Source organism: Ascaphus truei, chromosome 1, assembly GCF_040206685.1.
Source record: "Ascaphus truei isolate aAscTru1 chromosome 1, aAscTru1.hap1, whole genome shotgun sequence".
NCBI lineage: Eukaryota > Metazoa > Chordata > Amphibia > Anura > Ascaphidae > Ascaphus > Ascaphus truei.
Genome location: NC_134483.1, coordinates 70,006,646 through 70,028,194, shown reverse-complemented (window position 1 = coordinate 70,028,194; position 21,549 = coordinate 70,006,646). Strand labels below are relative to the sequence as shown.

At 43.5% G+C, this 21,549-nt stretch overlaps 1 long non-coding RNA gene across 1 annotated transcript; it reads right to left on the bottom strand.

Moving 5' to 3' along the window:
- Positions 1-3,282: 3,282 nt before the first annotated feature.
- On the bottom strand, positions 3,283-21,549 carry LOC142469124 (uncharacterized). Its single transcript, XR_012788964.1, has 3 exons — positions 21,413-21,549; positions 20,462-20,553; positions 3,283-3,788 (listed from the first exon to the last, which is right to left on the bottom strand). It is a non-coding gene; the product is annotated as an uncharacterized LOC142469124 (long non-coding RNA).

Genomic DNA, 21,549 nt, shown 5'->3' with positions numbered 1-21,549 from the left:
CATTTATTGGTATTTCCCTTGCATTTCATGTACAGCCTGTAAATTCAGTTCTAGAAGCGCCACGTTTAAATCCATGACCACAACGAAAATATACAATATCAAACAGTTAATTAATTGTAATAGTATAAATGTCATCTATCTCCTTGAGTGTCCTTGCGGTCTGCAGTATGTGGGTATGACAACTAGGCCCATCAAACGCCGTCTCTATGAACATATTTACAACATCAAAAAAGGTTTAATCACTCATAGCGTTTCGAATCATTTTCTCCAGGTGCATGGTGGAAGTCCCTTGGGTCTGAAATGTATAGCTATAGAGGCCATTACACCTAATTGGCGTGGAGGTAATATCACTACACAATTAGGGAGACGTGAATCCTTTTGGATCTACGAACTCCGTACACTGACTCCACAAGGGCTTAATGTTGATTTTAATCTAACATCATTCCTGTTGGAGATAATAATTATTATTGCACTTTAAAAAGATTACTTTAATATTATTCCAAATATTTCACATTAATATTTCACTTTAGTTAATGTTCATAATATTATTAGTCCACACATTATATGATTTTATTATATCTATATCTCATATTACACGTATTAACATTACACATTAATTCATTATTGGGTATCATTACACAATGGTAAGTTATATATTATGCATCACATTAATAATTTATTTTATAAGTATATTACACTGATACACTAGGTCATTCACTTCCATGTAACCACTATTAGTATTTCTGTAACATCCATGAAGTAGATCTCTATTCAACAACCAGACTATGTCATCTAAATCCTAGCTATGTTTGTGACCTAAAATCTTTAGATTCACTCTTGACCATATCTGTTTATTACAAATGGTCACTTCACTCCATATACAGCATGCTGTCTATCCTTATCTCTAAATAATATTGTTAATAATATATTTTTAAATAATAATATATTTTATGATCTTCTAATTTGATTGCCATTGCTAATTGTTTTTATATGTTTTATGTTTCTATATATATGTAGTTTCACTGTTTTCTACTTGTTTATGTATTCTTCATGTATTTTATGGTGTTGCTGATATCATGTCGCAGTTTATATTTAGATCACTGCGCCTGACCGGGACTTTATTCAGGTGCTTGCACCTTTAAAAATTTTCCTATAAATAACCGGACACACAGGGACTACTTTATTCAATTTAACCCCTGATGAAGGAAGCCGTTGCTTCTGAAACGCGTTGGGTGGTCCCCGTTATCCCCCCGTTGCCGTCAGCTGCCCTATTCCATTGCCAGCCCAGCCGTGCAGTTCTGTGACACACAGCACTTTTGAATCTGCCGCCATTTGGATGATACGCGACCGCGAGGAGCAGGAGATTTTGCGGTGCCGTCAATACTGTGACGGGCGCTTCTGCGCATGCCCGGACTGCTTCACATCAAGACAGTGATCTCCTGCCCCTGTTCCCGCGTGGAGGGACGCTTTCTCCATTTCTACACCATCAGCACGCGGCGATTCCTGAAATCCATCTGTAAGCTGTGCCGGTCAGAGAACCAGTCACTGTGAGAGGGGATACTCTCTTTAAATATCCACTGCGGTTTTATATTCTGGCTTCGGTAAGCGGGCAATTCGGACGGATATCGATTGGGTCCTTTAATTGTGCTTAATTGTTGTACATGTTTTTATAATATATTAAATTCATCATTTTTAGTCCTTTGTGTGTTCCAGCTACACTATTATTCGATTATTTGCTAATTGTATATCTTAATATTTGCTAATTCTTGTCTGTTTGTTTGTTTGTTTGTTTGTTTGTTTGTTGGTATTTGTCTTTCACATGTTTTATCAGTATTACACTATGTATTTCTTTTTCTTATTTCATGTTTGATCAACGTTGGCCGAGATCACCCATCAATTCCATCCGGTTGTATATTTATATTTTCATTGTATTTGTATATTTATACGATCATTTATTGTAGATTGTGTTTAGCGCCATTGATACTATTCCAGTGACATAATCCAGGGCAGGTAGCAACTGACTGCTATTTAAGGACCAGTGGCAGCTGCTGGCAATGAGAGCCGGAGTGAGGCTTGCTTCCTGTCAGAAGAAGAAGGGCAAGAATTGCCAGGAAGCAGAATGGCCTCGCTTGCTTTAGTATGTTTGAAGACACTTCCTGTTGGCGAGTAAGGGCAGGATTTGCCAGGAAGTGAGATAGTCCTGATACTTCATGGCAGCGGTCATCTAGAGGACGAGCAGAATCCACACACACGCACAATCAATAAAATGTTTCAGTTTCATGTTTTCTCCCTGCCTCTGAAGGATTATGAGTGTCCAGCCTTGTAACAAAGGTTCGAACTTTTCAATGGATCGATCATAAAACCCCCAGATACTGTATATGGATAGGTGAATGGGATAAAGATTTATTTAAAAGGTGAATCTACAGTCTCAACAATCATTTAATCTATTTGGTGCTTTAGTTATACTCCATTTATCAATTAAATTTTTTAAAGAGTATTAATTCGATTATAGATATCCTCTTGACTTTAAGTCCTATATGTTACACTTCTTTGGTCTGAGAGAACAACCAAACAAAGATATTCTCAAGTGTTATACCTTATATCAGAGGTTTGCAAAGTGGGGGGGCGCGCCGGACAATTTCCAGGGGGGCACAGCAGCTACAGAGGTCCTTCGCTCTCCCCCAAGGCACTTAAATTAAGTGCCGGGGGGGGGACCGCGTGAGATCTGTGCAGCTTCTCTTACCTGATCTTCGGTGACACATCGCCATGGTAACCGCCGGGTCACGTGACGGCACATGACCCCATGACGTCATTTGACACCAAAGCCAAGGAGGAGAGGAGGCGCGAGGCAGGAGGGAGCAAGTCAAAAACTTTGCGCACCCCTACCTTATATATAAAGAATAACATTGAATGAAATGCAAGTATAATAAGGAACTCTGACTGTTCTTTATTTTATTAAAATGTAAAGTAATTTACAGTAAAGATGGATAAGAAAATCACAAACATTCAGAGAACATATAATGGAGAGATATTTGGGATTCGTACATCTATACAAGAATCCAGATAGACTCGGGGAAAAAAAAAAACACCCGAATACCAAATATATTGAAGGTTATCTGTCTGATTCTATATACTCTATTCATCAATTAAAACAAAATAAATGAATGATAAGTATTACATCTTAGCAATAGAGATTCTATGAAATCACAAATAGTGGAGGATGCATTTCTTATGCCTGAGAGTTCATTTTCAAACAAATAGAAACTTTTAATGTTACCTCAATACATCTATATATATAAGACTGAAAAAATGTTTGGATGTGTGTTTGTACCCTCACCTCATTTGCCTGCGGGTTGGGCTGACGTCACTGCCACGTTAACAAGCAATTTTAGACAGACTACCAGAACACAAAAATTGGAAAGATTAAAACGTAGTGTTTGTTATCCATTTAATAATAGACCAATATTTCAGTTTAGCTGGCCCTGTGGCAGTTAAGAAGTTAACAAACTCACAAATCAGGTGTATATGTAACGGGTGTTCACCGCAGAATGGACTGAATTGTGAGGCCGAGGTGGGGATATAGATACACCGAGCTGGGGCCACGAAGTAGCGTCCGGAATGCAGATGCGTGGTCGTGGTTAGCCGGGTCGGGGTTGGAGAGGTGAGAGTAGTAGGAGTCATGTAGCCGAAGTTGAGGGTAGGATAAGGCAGCATTGTGGTATCCGTAGCAGAGTTGGAGGGCAGGAGACAGGCGGGTAGTCGGTATCCATAGCTAGGGTCTGGTGTAACTGCAGGGAAACAAAGATGACAAGGCAAAGCAAGGAATATCAGCATGCTTGCGATCAGCACACATCACATGAAACAACTGTTATGCTCAGCCACATTGCAGGTGCAAAGGCTGAGTATATAGAGGGTGATTCAGCCAATCGGGGAACTGCTGGTCAGCGGAGGCTGAAGGTGAAATCAGAGTGCTGATTCGTTGCTGTGCAGAGTTCACACAGCAGGAGCTGATGAGGAAGCCTGCATTTAAGTCAGAATCAAACTCTGGAGCGGAGCTTGCGCCCGATCCTCACAGTATGCTTGTGATTGAAGGTTTGCACACTGACCAACTCTCCTTGAGTTTTATGGAAAGAATCAAAAGAGGCAGTGCATGGCAAAAGAGTTCCAAACGCAACTAAATAAAATAGGCTTATTTTAACTCTTTTTTTTACTCTTTGACAAAGTCCTGAACGGGATGAAACGCGTCGGAGTGCGCTTGGTGATGTAAAGTTTTTGTCCGGTTTTTCATTAAAATAAGCCTTTTTTGTTTAGTTGCGTTTCGAACTCTTTTGCTGGGTACCGCCTTCTTTGATTCTTTCCATACAATCTACTATAGCTGGAAACACGCTTCAACTTGCAGACAACTCACAGCCGTCTTCGTTTTTATCAGTGAATTCATTGCTTGAGCCTACAAGCACACTGATTCTCGGTCTCAGCATGACAGCAGGTATTGTGGGGGTAGTGGGCTTAGGGGTGACTTTAGAGTGAGCCGGGTTGCTCTTTATTGGGGCGGTTGGTGGCTCCTGGTTATACCTCAGTTATCACCCCTCCCCCTGGCCTGCATACTGGCCCGCTTTGCTTTTAGACCGAGGATTTATAATGTGCCATTTTTTGTCTGGTGCGTTATATACCCTCATTTAAAATAAGGATTCTACATTCTATTATACAAGCAGCCCTCGAGCACTGGCTGTGGTATTACTATCCCATTTTGTTCACTCTGAGTTTTAGCTGACAAATGTGGGGTTTTTTTTGCTGTCTCCCTAAAACTAATTTCTCCACCCCAAAGCAAGTCAATGGATCTTTAAGAATTCTCTCACATTACGTCCTGAATCTCACTGTAAGCTTTCACCTTTTGTCACTATGACTAAAATGTTTCTAAAATAAGCAGTATAGAGCTGTAAGTCTGCTGAGACTACCCAAAAAGGCAGTTTTACTTTTTTACATTGAATTGCTTTGAGAGGCCTCAAACGTGCTTGATTTTTTTATTATCAGTTCTCTTTACCACTGAAGCAGGCTGACGCTGAGAGTTCTGCTTTGTATAAGTTCATGGCTGCAGGATTGCCGTTTTACTTTAATGTGTTGGATGTTTGGATAAATCTCAGGAGGACCTGGTCCAACAGGCGTCTAGGCTCATTTTGGATCAGAATTGGTATACACATTTGGTAACATCCATAGGAAAGCAAACAAATACAAAAAAATGTTTTTGCCTCATTGCTTTATTTATTTGAAAATAATCTACCAGTAAATATACATTGAGATGAAAAGTATGTTTTTAGTCATGTCTGCAGCAGATTTTAGGTGCTTTTGCAAATCTCTTTAAACTAGCTCAGTGGTAAACCTAACCTTCTATGGGCAAGCAATAGAAACAAAAAATGATCGAGTGGACTACCGCTTGCTATGAAAAGAAGTTGGGAAACTCACCAGATATGAAGGTTAAAAAAGTCTTTAACCCTTTCCGGTCGAATGTCGGAGTATATCCGACAATAGTTTTGTAGTTCCTGTTCAATGTCGGATCGGGAGGAGGGATGAGGGAGGGGAAGATGTGGAGTGAGGCGCCGTCTGCACATCCCCCGCATTCCCCTTGCACCGCACTGATGCTTCCCCCCCCCCCCCCCGGCGCCGACCCGCCCACCCCCAAAGCTCTACGCCGACCCGCCCACCCCCAAAGCCCTGCGCAGATCCGCCCACCCCCAAAAGTCCTGCGCAGATCCGCCCACCCCCAAAGCCCTGCGCAGATCCGCCCACCCCCAAAGGCCTGCGCCAATCAAACCACCCCCCCCCCCCAGCCCTACACCGATCCAAAATCCTGCACCGATCACTCCCTGCCCCCCCAGCCCCGATTGCCGCCAGTAGCCTGGCACCGATGCCCGCAGGCAGCTCCACGATGACTCCCAGCAGCTGACACTGGAGGTGGGGGGGGGGTGAGAGGGGGTGTTGGCAGTGAGTGGAGTGTGTGCAGTGAGTAGTGAGTGCGTGTGTGCAGTGAATGCGTGCAGTGAGTAGTGAGTGTATGTGTGCAGTGAGTAGTGCAGTGAGTGAGTGAGTGTGTGCAGTGAGTAGTGAGTGCGTGCGTGTGCAGTGACTAGTGCGTGAGTGCGTGCAGTGATTGAGTGTGTGCAGTGATTAGTGAGTGTGTATGCAGTGAGTAGTGAGTGCATGTGTGCAGTGAGTGTGTGCGCAGTGAGTGTGAGTAGTGAGTGCGTGCATGTGTGCAGTGCGTACATGTGTGCTATGAGTAGTGACTGTGTGCAGTGAGTAGTGTGTGCAGTGAGTAGTGAGTGTGTGCAAAAAAAAAAAAGCTGTTTGTGGGTTTTTTCCCCCGAAAATTAAATTAGACCTACTGGCGCACTTAATGAAAATTTAATGGGACCGCAAAGGGTTAATGAAAACTACATAAAATGACAAAACTCCTCCTCCCACATGTTTCACGCCCACTATGGCGCTTTTTCAAGGAGTGTGAGTATGGGCAAGCAATAAACTGATTAATTTCAGTAAAGAGCAGGCTCGTCAAACTAAATCCAACTGCATGACTCGGGCTGCACCAGAATTTTTGTTATAAGCAGCCACTATAACCTAGGTGTACACTTTTTCTTGCGTTTTCTTTATTACAAATATGTAGAAACATTGCTGATATCTCTCTCCCCCCCCCCCCCCTCTCTCCCCATCCCACCTCTATCTCCCTCTCTGGCTCCATTCATTCTTTCACACATACCTTTCTCTTTTTTCCCCATCCCTTCTCTTTTTTCCCCATCCCTTCTCTTTTTTCCCCATCCCTTCTCTTTCTCCCATCTCTTCTTTCCCCCATCCTTTTTCTATCTCCCCCATCCTCTCTCTCTGTCTCCCACATCTCTTATCTCCATCATCCCATCCCTCCTCTCCAACCTCCCATCCGTTCTCTAGCTTCAGCAGCGCACTCCATTTAGTGAGCTAGTCCCCCCATATTCCCTGTTGGCGAGTTATCACTGTACCTTGCTTGTTTGTTTTGTACTATTGGTCTCAGACAAATACGCTCTTATTTAACTCTGCGTGGTGCTTTGCGATCCCTGGTACTCTGGCCACCCCCTCTTTCCCTTTTTACTTGTAAAAAAATCTCAATAAAAAATGTTTAGAAGAAAAAATATATATATATCTTTACGGTGATTTCTATTTGTAACATAGAAGAAATGTGAACAGGACAAGTGTCATGAAGTTGGACTCTAAATTGTATATTTTACCACTTTTGTGCCTTAGAGACATAAAAGTCATCAATATATTGCTGCAGAAAAACCATCAACCAAGGAAAAATCTGGGAATTTAAAACCTATTTTGCACCCAACGCCTGCTTATAACCATATTTTATTCCTGTATAAGATGTTACAAATCATACAAGAAAGTGGGACTCCATGTTATTTTTGTAACTATTTTTTCATCTTAAAATGTAATTTGACAATTGGGGTGATTGCTGACCTACTGAGCGAGGGGAGGTTTCTGAGCTACCAAGATTTATGAACCAAATACAATGGACCGGAATTGGATATGTTTAAATATCTCCAGATTAGGGATTTTGTTCAATCTCCCCAAAATTTTAATTCCCCCCTCTCACCAGATTTGAACTGCTATGCAGAAACACCTTAAAACAAAAAGGGATTAATCACCAGAATTTACGCTGAATTGGAGACACCGGTAGAATTACCAGATCATGATTATATGCTCAAATGGGCAGCAGAATTAAATATAGATATAGACAGAGAGGATTGGGAAGATATGGGAATTTGCAGCAAAGACCACCATATGCACCACGACCAAGGAAAATATATATAAAATATTATTTCACTGGTATCTTACCCTAGTGAGATTTAAACAAATTTACCCTCCATCGTCAGATCTATGCTGGAGGGGATGCGGGCACAGAGGGGACATAGTCCACATATGGTGGTCATGCCCAGAGATTAAGAAATACTGGATCATGATCCAATCCCTGGTTAAAGATGTCACGGATCTTACAATTTCCATTGACCCATTAACCTATCTACTAGCTAAACCTATCATAGACATCGATCGGCCAACTAAGAGGCTAATCTCTTTTATTTTTACAGCAGCTAGATGTGCCATCGCAGCCTCGTGGAAAAAAATATCCCCCCACCCCTCCAAACAAGCAGTCAAGAGAAGGATAAATGAGGTCATGTTAATGGAAAGGCTGACTGCCTTCCTAAAACAATCAACGACCGAATTTTACAAAACCTGGGAGCAATGGCTGACCCACTGATCAAACTATGACTACGTTGAAAAAGGGATGGTTAAATAAAGACCAATAACCCCCACGCCTACCCGCCTCCCATTTGTCCCAGTGGTTCTCTTTGATTTAGGATAGCCAAGGGCAAGAATGTAGCTACAAACCCCAGAAGACTAGATATCCCTCCACAGATAACAAAAGTAGATTGAGGTCCGTTGTTGGGGAGGTCGGGAGCCGGCGGGTCTGGTATCCCCCCCCCCTTTTTTTCTTCCCCAACCCACGCTCTACCCTTTCCCCTTACTCTTACTTCCTTCCCCACCCCTACCCCTTAACCCACCCTTTCCTTTTAATCTTTCACTTTTATTCTCGACTTGTCAACTTGATCCCCAAAATGGGGGCCAATCAGTCTCTTAACTGGACTAGAGGGGACTGCTCCCCACCAAAGTAGAACGCAGATGATAGGAAAAAGATGTCTCTCAACCGGTCAAAGTTTTTCTTTTCTTTTTTCTCTAAACTTAAACATTTGTTTGTATGAGGTAATGAAGATTTCCAGTAATGTTGACATACCTGGTTTGTAGCACCTACCTAATAAAAAATGTTTGAAAAAAAAAATAAAAGTGTAATTTTACATCCAGGAATAATAAAGTATAAATGGCACACCACTGTTTGTAAAGAGTATTAACAATTATTTTGCTTCTGGTGCTTACCTTCCAATGGTAATTTGACATCCACATATTTTGTTTTAGTTCAATATGAATATATTTTTTGAAAACCAATAGCCTCTTCATTGGAACACAATATACTTGTAAAGAACTGTGCATCTTTGCTTGACAGCCATTGCCAAAAGCTGGAAGTATGTTCCAAAGCATCAGGGGATATCTGTTCCAGCGCTTGTAGTAACCCAAAGGTGATACAAGATGTGGGTGTGGCAACAGCAATGTACTATATGTGACTCATAAAAAAAAAATAACAGCAAAAAACCCTCAAAGCTCAATGTTGTGACCGGAGAGAAGGTAGGACAGAGTCAGTAATACACACACACACACACACACACACACACACACACACACACACACACACACACACACACACACACACACACACACACACACACACACACACACACACACACACACACACACACACACACACACACACACACACACACACGCTCCCAAGGAGGACGCCCGGTACTGAGGTGGGATAGACTGGGCAGGATATAGATGAGAGACAGGAACCAGTAGCAAGGGAGGCGGAGTGGAGGCGCGGCCTCAGCGGAGGTCAGGAAAGGCTGCAGGAAATAAGCAAAGAGATTAGTTGTCGCGCAGCTGGAAAGCGGTGCACGAAGTCACGTGAGCGCGAGAGAGGCGCGGCTGCAGGAGATAAGCGGTAAGAGATAGTTGCCGTGCAGCTGGGGAGCTGTGCACATCACGTGAGCGCGCCACGCACGAGAGAGGCACGAGCGAGGCGTGATGCGACCGGGGCGCGGAGCAAAGCTCCATGGCACAGCTAGTTATTCCCTGGAGGATGTCCAGCCTCCTTAAGGGCAGAGTGCCAATAACCTCAGAGACTGCTGAGTCCTCAGTGAGCAAAAATAGAAAAGCAGCACTAATTTCAAAGTAAGGGTTCTTTAGTTAAATGCTTTGGCTAAAGTATTATAAGCCTGCTACGACGTCACAGTAAACTCTCTTCAGCAGGTCCTACACTACCCGCGACGGTATACTATACCTCACTAATGGAAGGAGAGAAGTCCCATTCTCGGAAAGCAAAGAGAAGATGAGAAGGGGTCCATGTGGAAGTCCAAGCCGAACATGTAGTAACAGGAACAAAAGATAAAGAGTACTACTTTGCATAATCCAGGGCAGAATAAAAAACAATAGGTAGCGCTAATGAAAATAAATGAAATAAAAGAAATATAAATTGGCCACGTGTAGCTGCCTAGATACGTCTCTGACCCCTCGTCAGACAAGAGTATGTCACTGGAATAGTATCAATGGCGCTAAACACAATCTACAATAAATGATCGTATAAATATACAAATACAATGAAAATATAAATATACAACCGGATGGAATTGATGGGTGATCTCGGCCAACGTTGATCAAACATGAAATAAGAAAAAGAAATACATAGTGTAATACTGATAAAACATGTGAAAGACAAATACCAACAAACAAACAAACAAACAAACAAACAGACAAGAATTAGCAAATATTAAGATATACAATTAGCAAATAATCGAATAATAGTGTAGCTGGAACACACAAAGGACTAAAAATGATGAATTTAATATATTATAAAAACATGTACAACAATTAAGCACAATTAAAGGACCCAATCGATATCCGTCCGAATTGCCCGCTTACCGAAGCCAGAATATAAAACCGCAGTGGATATTTAAAGAGAGTATCCCCTCTCACAGTGACTGGTTCTCTGACCGGCACAGCTTACAGATGGATTTCAGGAATCGCCGCGTGCTGATGGTGTAGAAATGGAGAAAGCGTCCCTCCACGCGGGAACAGGGGCAGGAGATCACTGTCTTGATGTGAAGCAGTCCGGGCATGCGCAGAAGCGCCCGTCACAGTATTGACGGCACCGCAAAATCTCCTGCTCCTCGCGGTCGCGTATCATCCAAATGGCGGCAGATTCAAAAGTGCTGTGTGTCACAGAACTGCACGGCTGGGCTGGCAATGGAATAGGGCAGCTGACGGCAACGGGGGGATAACGGGGACCACCCAACGCGTTTCAGAAGCAACGGCTTCCTTCATCAGGGGTTAAATTGAATAAAGTAGTCCCTGTGTGTCCGGTTATTTATAGGAAAAATTTTAAAGGTGCAAGCACCTGAATAAAGTCCCGGTCAGGCGCAGTGATCTAAATATAAACTGCGACATGATATCAGCAACACCATAAAATACATGAAGAATACATAAACAAGTAGAAAACAGTGAAACTACATATATATAGAAACATAAAACATATAAAAACAATTAGCAATGGCAATCAAATTAGAAGATCATAAAATATATTATTATTTAAAAATATATTATTAACAATATTATTTAGAGATAAGGATAGACAGCATGCTGTATATGGAGTGAAGTGACCATTTGTAATAAACAGATATGGTCAAGAGTGAATCTAAAGATTTTAGGTCACAAACATAGCTAGGATTTAGATGACATAGTCTGGTTGTTGAATAGAGATCTACTTCATGGATGTTACAGAAATACTAATAGTGGTTACATGGAAGTGAATGACCTAGTGTATCAGTGTAATATACTTATAAAATAAATTATTAATGTGATGCATAATATATAACTTACCATTGTGTAATGATACCCAATAATGAATTAATGTGTAATGTTAATACGTGTAATATGAGATATAGATATAATAAAATCATATAATGTGTGGACTAATAATATTATGAACATTAACTAAAGTAAAGGCTGTACATGAAATGCAAGGGAAATACCCATTTATTGGTATTTCCCTTGCATTTCATGTACAGCCTGTAAATTCAGTTCTAGAAGCGCCACGTTTAAATCCATGACCACAACGAAAATATACAATATCAAACAGTTAATTAATTGTAATAGTATAAATGTCATCTATCTCCTTGAGTGTCCTTGCGGTCTGCAGTATGTGGGTATGACAACTAGGCCCATCAAACGCCGTCTCTATGAACATATTTACAACATCAAAAAAGGTTTAATCACTCATAGCGTTTCGAATCATTTTCTCCAGGTGCATGGTGGAAGTCCCTTGGGTCTGAAATGTATAGCTATAGAGGCCATTACACCTAATTGGCGTGGAGGTAATATCACTACACAATTAGGGAGACGTGAATCCTTTTGGATCTACGAACTCCGTACACTGACTCCACAAGGGCTTAATGTTGATTTTAATCTAACATCATTCCTGTTGGAGATAATAATTATTATTGCACTTTAAAAAGATTACTTTAATATTATTCCAAATATTTCACATTAATATTTCACTTTAGTTAATGTTCATAATATTATTAGTCCACACATTATATGATTTTATTATATCTATATCTCATATTACACGTATTAACATTACACATTAATTCATTATTGGGTATCATTACACAATGGTAAGTTATATATTATGCATCACATTAATAATTTATTTTATAAGTATATTACACTGATACACTAGGTCATTCACTTCCATGTAACCACTATTAGTATTTCTGTAACATCCATGAAGTAGATCTCTATTCAACAACCAGACTATGTCATCTAAATCCTAGCTATGTTTGTGACCTAAAATCTTTAGATTCACTCTTGACCATATCTGTTTATTACAAATGGTCACTTCACTCCATATACAGCATGCTGTCTATCCTTATCTCTAAATAATATTGTTAATAATATATTTTTAAATAATAATATATTTTATGATCTTCTAATTTGATTGCCATTGCTAATTGTTTTTATATGTTTTATGTTTCTATATATATGTAGTTTCACTGTTTTCTACTTGTTTATGTATTCTTCATGTATTTTATGGTGTTGCTGATATCATGTCGCAGTTTATATTTAGATCACTGCGCCTGACCGGGACTTTATTCAGGTGCTTGCACCTTTAAAAATTTTCCTATAAATAACCGGACACACAGGGACTACTTTATTCAATTTAACCCCTGATGAAGGAAGCCGTTGCTTCTGAAACGCGTTGGGTGGTCCCCGTTATCCCCCCGTTGCCGTCAGCTGCCCTATTCCATTGCCAGCCCAGCCGTGCAGTTCTGTGACACACAGCACTTTTGAATCTGCCGCCATTTGGATGATACGCGACCGCGAGGAGCAGGAGATTTTGCGGTGCCGTCAATACTGTGACGGGCGCTTCTGCGCATGCCCGGACTGCTTCACATCAAGACAGTGATCTCCTGCCCCTGTTCCCGCGTGGAGGGACGCTTTCTCCATTTCTACACCATCAGCACGCGGCGATTCCTGAAATCCATCTGTAAGCTGTGCCGGTCAGAGAACCAGTCACTGTGAGAGGGGATACTCTCTTTAAATATCCACTGCGGTTTTATATTCTGGCTTCGGTAAGCGGGCAATTCGGACGGATATCGATTGGGTCCTTTAATTGTGCTTAATTGTTGTACATGTTTTTATAATATATTAAATTCATCATTTTTAGTCCTTTGTGTGTTCCAGCTACACTATTATTCGATTATTTGCTAATTGTATATCTTAATATTTGCTAATTCTTGTCTGTTTGTTTGTTTGTTTGTTTGTTTGTTTGTTTGTTGGTATTTGTCTTTCACATGTTTTATCAGTATTACACTATGTATTTCTTTTTCTTATTTCATGTTTGATCAACGTTGGCCGAGATCACCCATCAATTCCATCCGGTTGTATATTTATATTTTCATTGTATTTGTATATTTATACGATCATTTATTGTAGATTGTGTTTAGCGCCATTGATACTATTCCAGTGACATAATCCAGGGCAGGTAGCAACTGACTGCTATTTAAGGACCAGTGGCAGCTGCTGGCAATGAGAGCCGGAGTGAGGCTTGCTTCCTGTCAGAAGAAGAAGGGCAAGAATTGCCAGGAAGCAGAATGGCCTCGCTTGCTTTAGTATGTTTGAAGACACTTCCTGTTGGCGAGTAAGGGCAGGATTTGCCAGGAAGTGAGATAGTCCTGATACTTCATGGCAGCGGTCATCTAGAGGACGAGCAGAATCCACACACACGCACAATCAATAAAATGTTTCAGTTTCATGTTTTCTCCCTGCCTCTGAAGGATTATGAGTGTCCAGCCTTGTAACAAAGGTTCGAACTTTTCAATGGATCGATCATAAAACCCCCAGATACTGTATATGGATAGGTGAATGGGATAAAGATTTATTTAAAAGGTGAATCTACAGTCTCAACAATCATTTAATCTATTTGGTGCTTTAGTTATACTCCATTTATCAATTAAATTTTTTAAAGAGTATTAATTCGATTATAGATATCCTCTTGACTTTAAGTCCTATATGTTACACTTCTTTGGTCTGAGAGAACAACCAAACAAAGATATTCTCAAGTGTTATACCTTATATCAGAGGTTTGCAAAGTGGGGGGGCGCGCCGGACAATTTCCAGGGGGGCACAGCAGCTACAGAGGTCCTTCGCTCTCCCCCAAGGCACTTAAATTAAGTGCCGGGGGGGGGACCGCGTGAGATCTGTGCAGCTTCTCTTACCTGATCTTCGGTGACACATCGCCATGGTAACCGCCGGGTCACGTGACGGCACATGACCCCATGACGTCATTTGACACCAAAGCCAAGGAGGAGAGGAGGCGCGAGGCAGGAGGGAGCAAGTCAAAAACTTTGCGCACCCCTACCTTATATATAAAGAATAACATTGAATGAAATGCAAGTATAATAAGGAACTCTGACTGTTCTTTATTTTATTAAAATGTAAAGTAATTTACAGTAAAGATGGATAAGAAAATCACAAACATTCAGAGAACATATAATGGAGAGATATTTGGGATTCGTACATCTATACAAGAATCCAGATAGACTCGGGGAAAAAAAAAAACACCCGAATACCAAATATATTGAAGGTTATCTGTCTGATTCTATATACTCTATTCATCAATTAAAACAAAATAAATGAATGATAAGTATTACATCTTAGCAATAGAGATTCTATGAAATCACAAATAGTGGAGGATGCATTTCTTATGCCTGAGAGTTCATTTTCAAACAAATAGAAACTTTTAATGTTACCTCAATACATCTATATATATAAGACTGAAAAAATGTTTGGATGTGTGTTTGTACCCTCACCTCATTTGCCTGCGGGTTGGGCTGACGTCACTGCCACGCCTATGTAGGGCGTGACAGTCACACCACCCACACACCGCGTGCCCCTCTTGGCATCTGACGCTGAGTAACCTCAGACCTCCCAGATTGAATTTATGTAGACCTGCTCTATTATATTGATACAAACTTTAATACATTTCATTATTATTGCAATGGTTGATACGGGTCCCCTAAATAGCAATAGAAACCTTCATGGTTGTACAAAAATACAATCTGGACAAGTGGTGAGCATTACAGATATAGAATATCATTGAATGGCTCTGCTGATATTTGGACCATAACTTGTGGTGCTTGCAGTCTTTCCAGTAGTAAACTGGTAGCACTATTGACAACCATAGTCCTGTATTTCTATGAACATAGATTCTCAGAATCAGGGCCGGTGCAACTACTAGGCGACTCAGGCGGTTGTCTGGGGTGGCACATTTTGGGGGGAAGTAGGAGTGGAGCAGGACAAGAACAGGCGGAGGACAGCGAAAGGATGGGGAGGGAGAGGATGGGGGGAAGGGACTGAGAGCATGGGGGAGGGAGTGAGAGGGTGGGAGGAGGGAGTGAGAGGGTGGGGAGGAGGGAGTGAGAGGATGGGGGAGGGAGTGAGAGGATGTGGGGGAAGGGACTGACAGCATGGGGGAGGGAGTGAGAGGGTGGGGGGAGGGAGTGAGAGGGTGGGGGGATGGAGTGAGAGGGTGGGAGGAGGGAGTGAGAGGGTGGGGGAGGGAGTGAGAGAATGTGTGGGGGGAAGGGACTGACAGGATGTGGAAGGGAGGGAGGGAGGGGATGTTGGGGGAGGATGTGAGAGTGTGGGGAGGAGGGAGTGAGGATAGGAGGGAGAGGATGTGGAGGGGGAGAGGGTGTGGAGGAGGGATAGGATGTGGAGGGGAGGGAGAGGATGTGGAGGAGGGGAGGGAGAGGATGTGGGGGAGATAGGGAGAGGATATAGGGGGGAGGGAGTGAGAAGATGTTGGGGAAGGGACTGAGATTATGTGGGGGGAGAGTATGGGGTGATGGAGGGAGAGGGAGTGAGAGGCTGGGTGGAAGGGAGGGAGAGGATGGGGGGAGTAAGAGTATGGGGGAGGGGAGGGGAGGGAATGAGGGGATGGGGCGGGGAGGAAGTGAGAGGATCGGGGAGATAGAAGTGAGAGGGTGGGGGGGAAGGAAGATAATGGGATGGAGAGGATGGGGAGGAGTGAGAGGATGGGGGGAGGGAGTGAGAGAATGGAGGGAGGAAGTGAGAGGATGGGTGGGAGGAAGTGAAAGAATGGGGAAGGGAGTGAGAGGATTGAGGGGGGGAGTGTGTGAGGATGGAGGGGGAGGGAGTGAAAGAATGGGGGGAGGGAGTGAGAGGATGGGGGGAGGAAGAGGATGGGGGGGAGGAAGAGGATGGGGAGGGGAGGGAATGAGAGGATGCGTGGGAGGCGAGGGAGTGAGAGGATGGGGGAAGTGAACGGGTGAGGGAGAATGGGAGGGAGAGGTTGGGGGTGAAGGAGTGAAAATCATGGGGGGGGAGTGAAAGCATGGTGTGAGTGAGTCAGAGGATTGGGGGGTGGAAGAGGATGGGGGGTGGAAGAGGATGGGGAAAGGCGTGAGAGGATGGGGCGAGGGTGTAAAAATGATGGTACGTGGAGTGAGAGAATGGGGGGAGTGAGTGAGGATATGGGGGAATGGAAGTGAGAGGATGCGGGATATGGGAGTGAGGATGTGGGGGATGGAGTGGGAGGAGGGAAGGAGTGAGAAGGGGAGGGAATGAGAGAAGGGGGGAATGAGAGGAGGGAGGAGGAGGAAGTGAGAGGATGGGAGGAAGTGAGATGATTGGGGGAGTGATAGAGAATGGGGGGTGAGAGGATCGGAGAGAGGCATAGGAAATAATAGGGGGGAGAGAATGGGGAAGAGAGAGAATGGGGAAGAGAGTGAATGGGGGGAGAGAAAATGGGGAAGAGAGTGAATGGGTAAGGGGGAATAGGGAGAGAGGGAATTGGGGGAGGGAGAACGAATGGAGGGGGGAAAGATGAAATAGGTGAGAGAATGGGGGGGGGGAGAATAGGGAGAGAGGGAATGGGGAGGAGAGAGGGAATGGGGGGAGAGAGAGAATGGGGGGTATAAATTTATATATAACATTGCACCGGTCCTAAATGGAAGCAGGTTGTCAGTACATGACGTGTTTCAACCAGTCCTCTTATCTGTCCCCATTCAACAAACTGGGTGCAGTACATGACGTGCTACAATATGTCTATTGTTAGAAGGTATGTAGAGCAGAGGTACATAGCCACTTATCAAACTGTCAGAGTAGGTAGCATTATAAGATCAACTGTGCCTCCATGTGTCCCAAGTAGTAACCAGCAAAACACAAAAATATAGGATCTGATGGCAGATGAGAACCACTTTGCCCACATAGTCTACCAATTTTCCCAATTTCTGTTGTAAAACCTCAGACTATTTTATCCTTGGCTTTTCATATTTAAGATAATTTAAAATGCTGTGTTTCCTCCTAGGGACGTTTTTAGATCCATATAAAGCAGGGGGATTTCCAGAACTCAAACCCATTAATTTCAGTACTGGTGACTCCATGCTTCAAGATACTTAACACCGTAAACCATGTAAGTAGCAATCCCGACAGACACGCCATATGGTCGCTTAAATCTCCCACACCACGGGAGCCCACGGTACGCCACAATGGATGCTTCGTATTGGCCCTCGTGTCATGGGACATTTAACAATCAGAAAGCAACTATCATGAATTGTACATTATCCATTGCCCCATATAACCCCTCCCTATAACCACTCCATACAACTCCTCCTATTGCCCCATATAACCCCTCCCTAAAACACCTCTGATTGCCCATATAATCGCTCCATGTAACATCACTCTGTGCTCTGATCTCACACCCTCTGGTTCTGTACGTGCCGATCCCACTCTTCCCCCACTAGCCCACCTCCCCCCTCACACTCACTCCTCATGGGGGACACCATGCTTTACCCGATGTAACTCTGCCACCGTCTGCCACCATGCTACCCGATGTAACTCTGCCCAGTAACTCTGCCACCGTGTGCTTCCGCGACAGCATGAAAGGAGGAAGGTCAGAAGGGACTCGGGGGAGAAGAGGTTGGGGGCCATTGGGAAGCCCCTGTGAGCCACCTGTTGCCCACCAGGGATCTATATAGTTGCCTCAATACCTTTCTTTCTGCTGCTAATACATTTCCCCATTGCTTTACTCCTTTTAAGTCATCTAAAATAATGACTCCTAGGTCATCTATAGCAGTTCAGCAAGACGAGGAATAGAAACATCTGTTTTGGGCTGACGAAATGTGGTGTGTTTCCCGACGAAATGTTGTGTGACGCTATCCTGCACTGTCAAATAAAACAAGCATAACTGCTATTGAAGTGGCATATCCTGAGTGCGACTGTTTCTTTTCCTCTTCTTGCTGTACTGACATACAAGTCGCAACTGGACACTCGTGACCTGGCACAGGGAATCAAGAACGGCGGCCACAACTTGCACCACACGCAACTTCCACACGACATCCAGCGAATGACCCGGTAAACTTTGAAACTACTATTCAACTCTAGTTGTTGATGTGAAGAGTGCCTTTTGGTGACTTAAGTTCATGATTTTCTGTTTTATGACCTTAAATTGTAGTTGCTACACTAATGACCATTCCTCTAATCTACCATTAATCATTTAGTTTACTTCCCTCGCCTGGAGTGTCAACCCTGAAAGTAGAAGTATGGAAAGCCATCCAGTATGATATTGCGGAAAGACCTTGGTTTTAATAGCAGGTGCAAGGTCTAGGGTTGAAAAGTATGTCATCAGCATGGAGGGGATATTTGAATCCAAAAATTTGTTAGTCACTTAGGGGCCTATGCAGAGAGCAGCGGTGGAATTAATTGGAGATAGTAATAAATAGTACCTTTTTTGGCGTGATTTAATCTCCATATGCAGAAAGGTCATAAAACTGCATTTAAAATCATGTCTGCATATGGAGAGTTTCAACCGGCGATATGCGCGCTGTTGAAACTTCTTGTAAAAAAATCGCGGTTTTTTTTTTCCCCCCCACCGGCCGCCGAGCTCCAGCTTCTTGCCAACTTTTGTTGGCGGAGGTAAATATTGAAAATCTCGCCATTTTGTTGGCGCGAACAGCCGCTAGATGGCGATCGCGCCTTTCTGAATACGGACGTTTTTAACACTGGAGAGATTTAGGTTCTCGCCAGCCGCGCGGCGAGATTTTCAAATAAAAAAAAAAAATGGCGCTTGTTTCAAAACTCGCCATTACCTGCCTTTCTAAAGGCAGATTTTGCCAAAAAATTGCGCTTTTCCCGATAACGCTGCTCTCTGCATGAGGCCCTTAGAGTGTGTAAAGAGAAAAGAGGTCCAAGGACAGACCCCTGGGATACATGGTCCTTGAAAATAAAGAGAGTATAGTCTGGTTAAAAATAAATGGAGTGGCAATATGTGAGTTTTTGAGATTTATATTGAGTCAGAACTCCCTTAAAATCTGTGGATAAATGTAACATTCTACTTTGAGTGTGGAGACAGGTTCAGTTTACAGAAACAATAATCGGATCCATTCAGCACGCTTGAGGCCTGAATTCCGTGCAAGGCACCCTTTACCAATAAGGATACTCTATGTAAAGGTTTACTGAATGGACATTTATGATAGATTACTGTCACAGGCATGAATTCCTATGTGTGCAAGTAAATAGTATGAAAGTAAATAACTGCAAAGAAAAAAAGTATGTACTTAATGTACATAAGGATCTGTATCAATTTATAACTTAATAATAACCACAAGGTTTAAACTAGAAATGGAAAATATGACATTATTCCTGCCTAGCTGATGGTTTGAGTGAAAAATAACAGAATTAAACATGACGAAATATTCAATAAATGGATTACATGGCAATAAAGCCTGCCTGATACATTGTAATGCCGTGTGTAATATAAAAAAAAATGCTGGGTATAAATAGAAATGCTTCCATGCATTTACCTACTTATTGCATTCAAACATAAACAAATTGAATTAACTGAAAATATGTAAAGAGCCAGGTACTTCTTTGGACTTTGAGTCAGAGGCTTGTAAGAGGCTTATCCTCCCAGCACTGCAGATAGGGACAGGGAAGTGTGTGTCAGCCATTACAAAGGCATGCAGCATGGGCCAGAGAGAGGTGATGCTGTGTGTCTGCCCTGTGTGTATTTGATCTGTATAACAATAAAAAATAGCAAAACAACCGTATAATTCAGTGTTTGGCTCTTTTCATTTTTGGGATCTGTGTGCTGGGGATCTGTGTGCTGGGGGCAGGGGATCTGTGTGCTGGGGATCTATGTGCTGGGGGATATGTGTGCTGCGGGTAGGGGTTGCAGTACCTGGTTGCCTCACTCCTCCTACTCCTGTTGGCTGCCCAGGCTGCTGACTCTTCCAGCACCCGCGCAGCAATATTCACACAGCGGGGACACTTCTGCAATTAAAATCATTAACGACTAAATTCAAGTCTTCAGTTTCTGGTCTTAACTGAAAAAAAAAACAATGTTTATGTGGAAGAGGAGGCCGAGAAACACAAAAGGAGAGTACATAAAGATTGTAAAATATTGCACCATTAAAGAAGCACTGTTTTATTTGTAACTAGCTGAGAGACCCGGCGTTGCCCGTGAGTTAAATTTCCTGCTCCCTCCTGTCCCCCCTATTTGTGTGCTCCCCCTCTCCCACCCCCCCAGAGGGAGGGAGGGACAGTGGACAGGAGGGGGGGGGGACAGTGGACAGGAGGGAGGGGGACAGGAGGGAGGGGGGGGACAGGAGGGAGGGGGGAGGACAGTGGTCAGGGGCGGGGGACAGTGGACAGGGGGGGGACAGTGGACAGGAGGGGGGGGGGGGGGACAGTGGACAGGAGGGGGGGGGGGACAGTGGGAGGTGAGTGAGCGCTGGGGAGGTGAGGCCTTTTTTATAAGGGGCTGGTAGCCATGAGTGTTTATTATAGACAGAGGGTGGCCCTCACCCCACACAAAGCATGTCCGCCCACTCTGTGTGACATTGACACACCGACTGGCTATGTCTGGATTGTGACTGACCCCGCAGCGCAGGTAAATCCTGTAGCCTCTCTGATAGAGGGAGCAACCGTCACGCGCCAAGGGGGGGAGGGGGCAGGGGGTGAGCGCGTGGATGGGTCTTTGGGCGGGAAAACACGCACCTGACAGGAGCTGGACGGGAACAGACCGCCTCACTATTGCCAACGCCGCCATCTTGTGTGACATTACGCGAGTGCCCAGCAGAGGGGGTGAGCGCGCGGACAGTGGCGGGTCTTTGGGCGGGAAAACACGCACCTGACAGGAGCCGGGCGGGAACAGACCGCCTCACTATTGCCAACGACGACATAGCCTGAGGAAAGAGAGAGTGACATCTGGTGCGAGCAGCTGCAGGAGGAAGGGGGTCCTTTCCGGAGGCTGCCTGGCCACTGCCT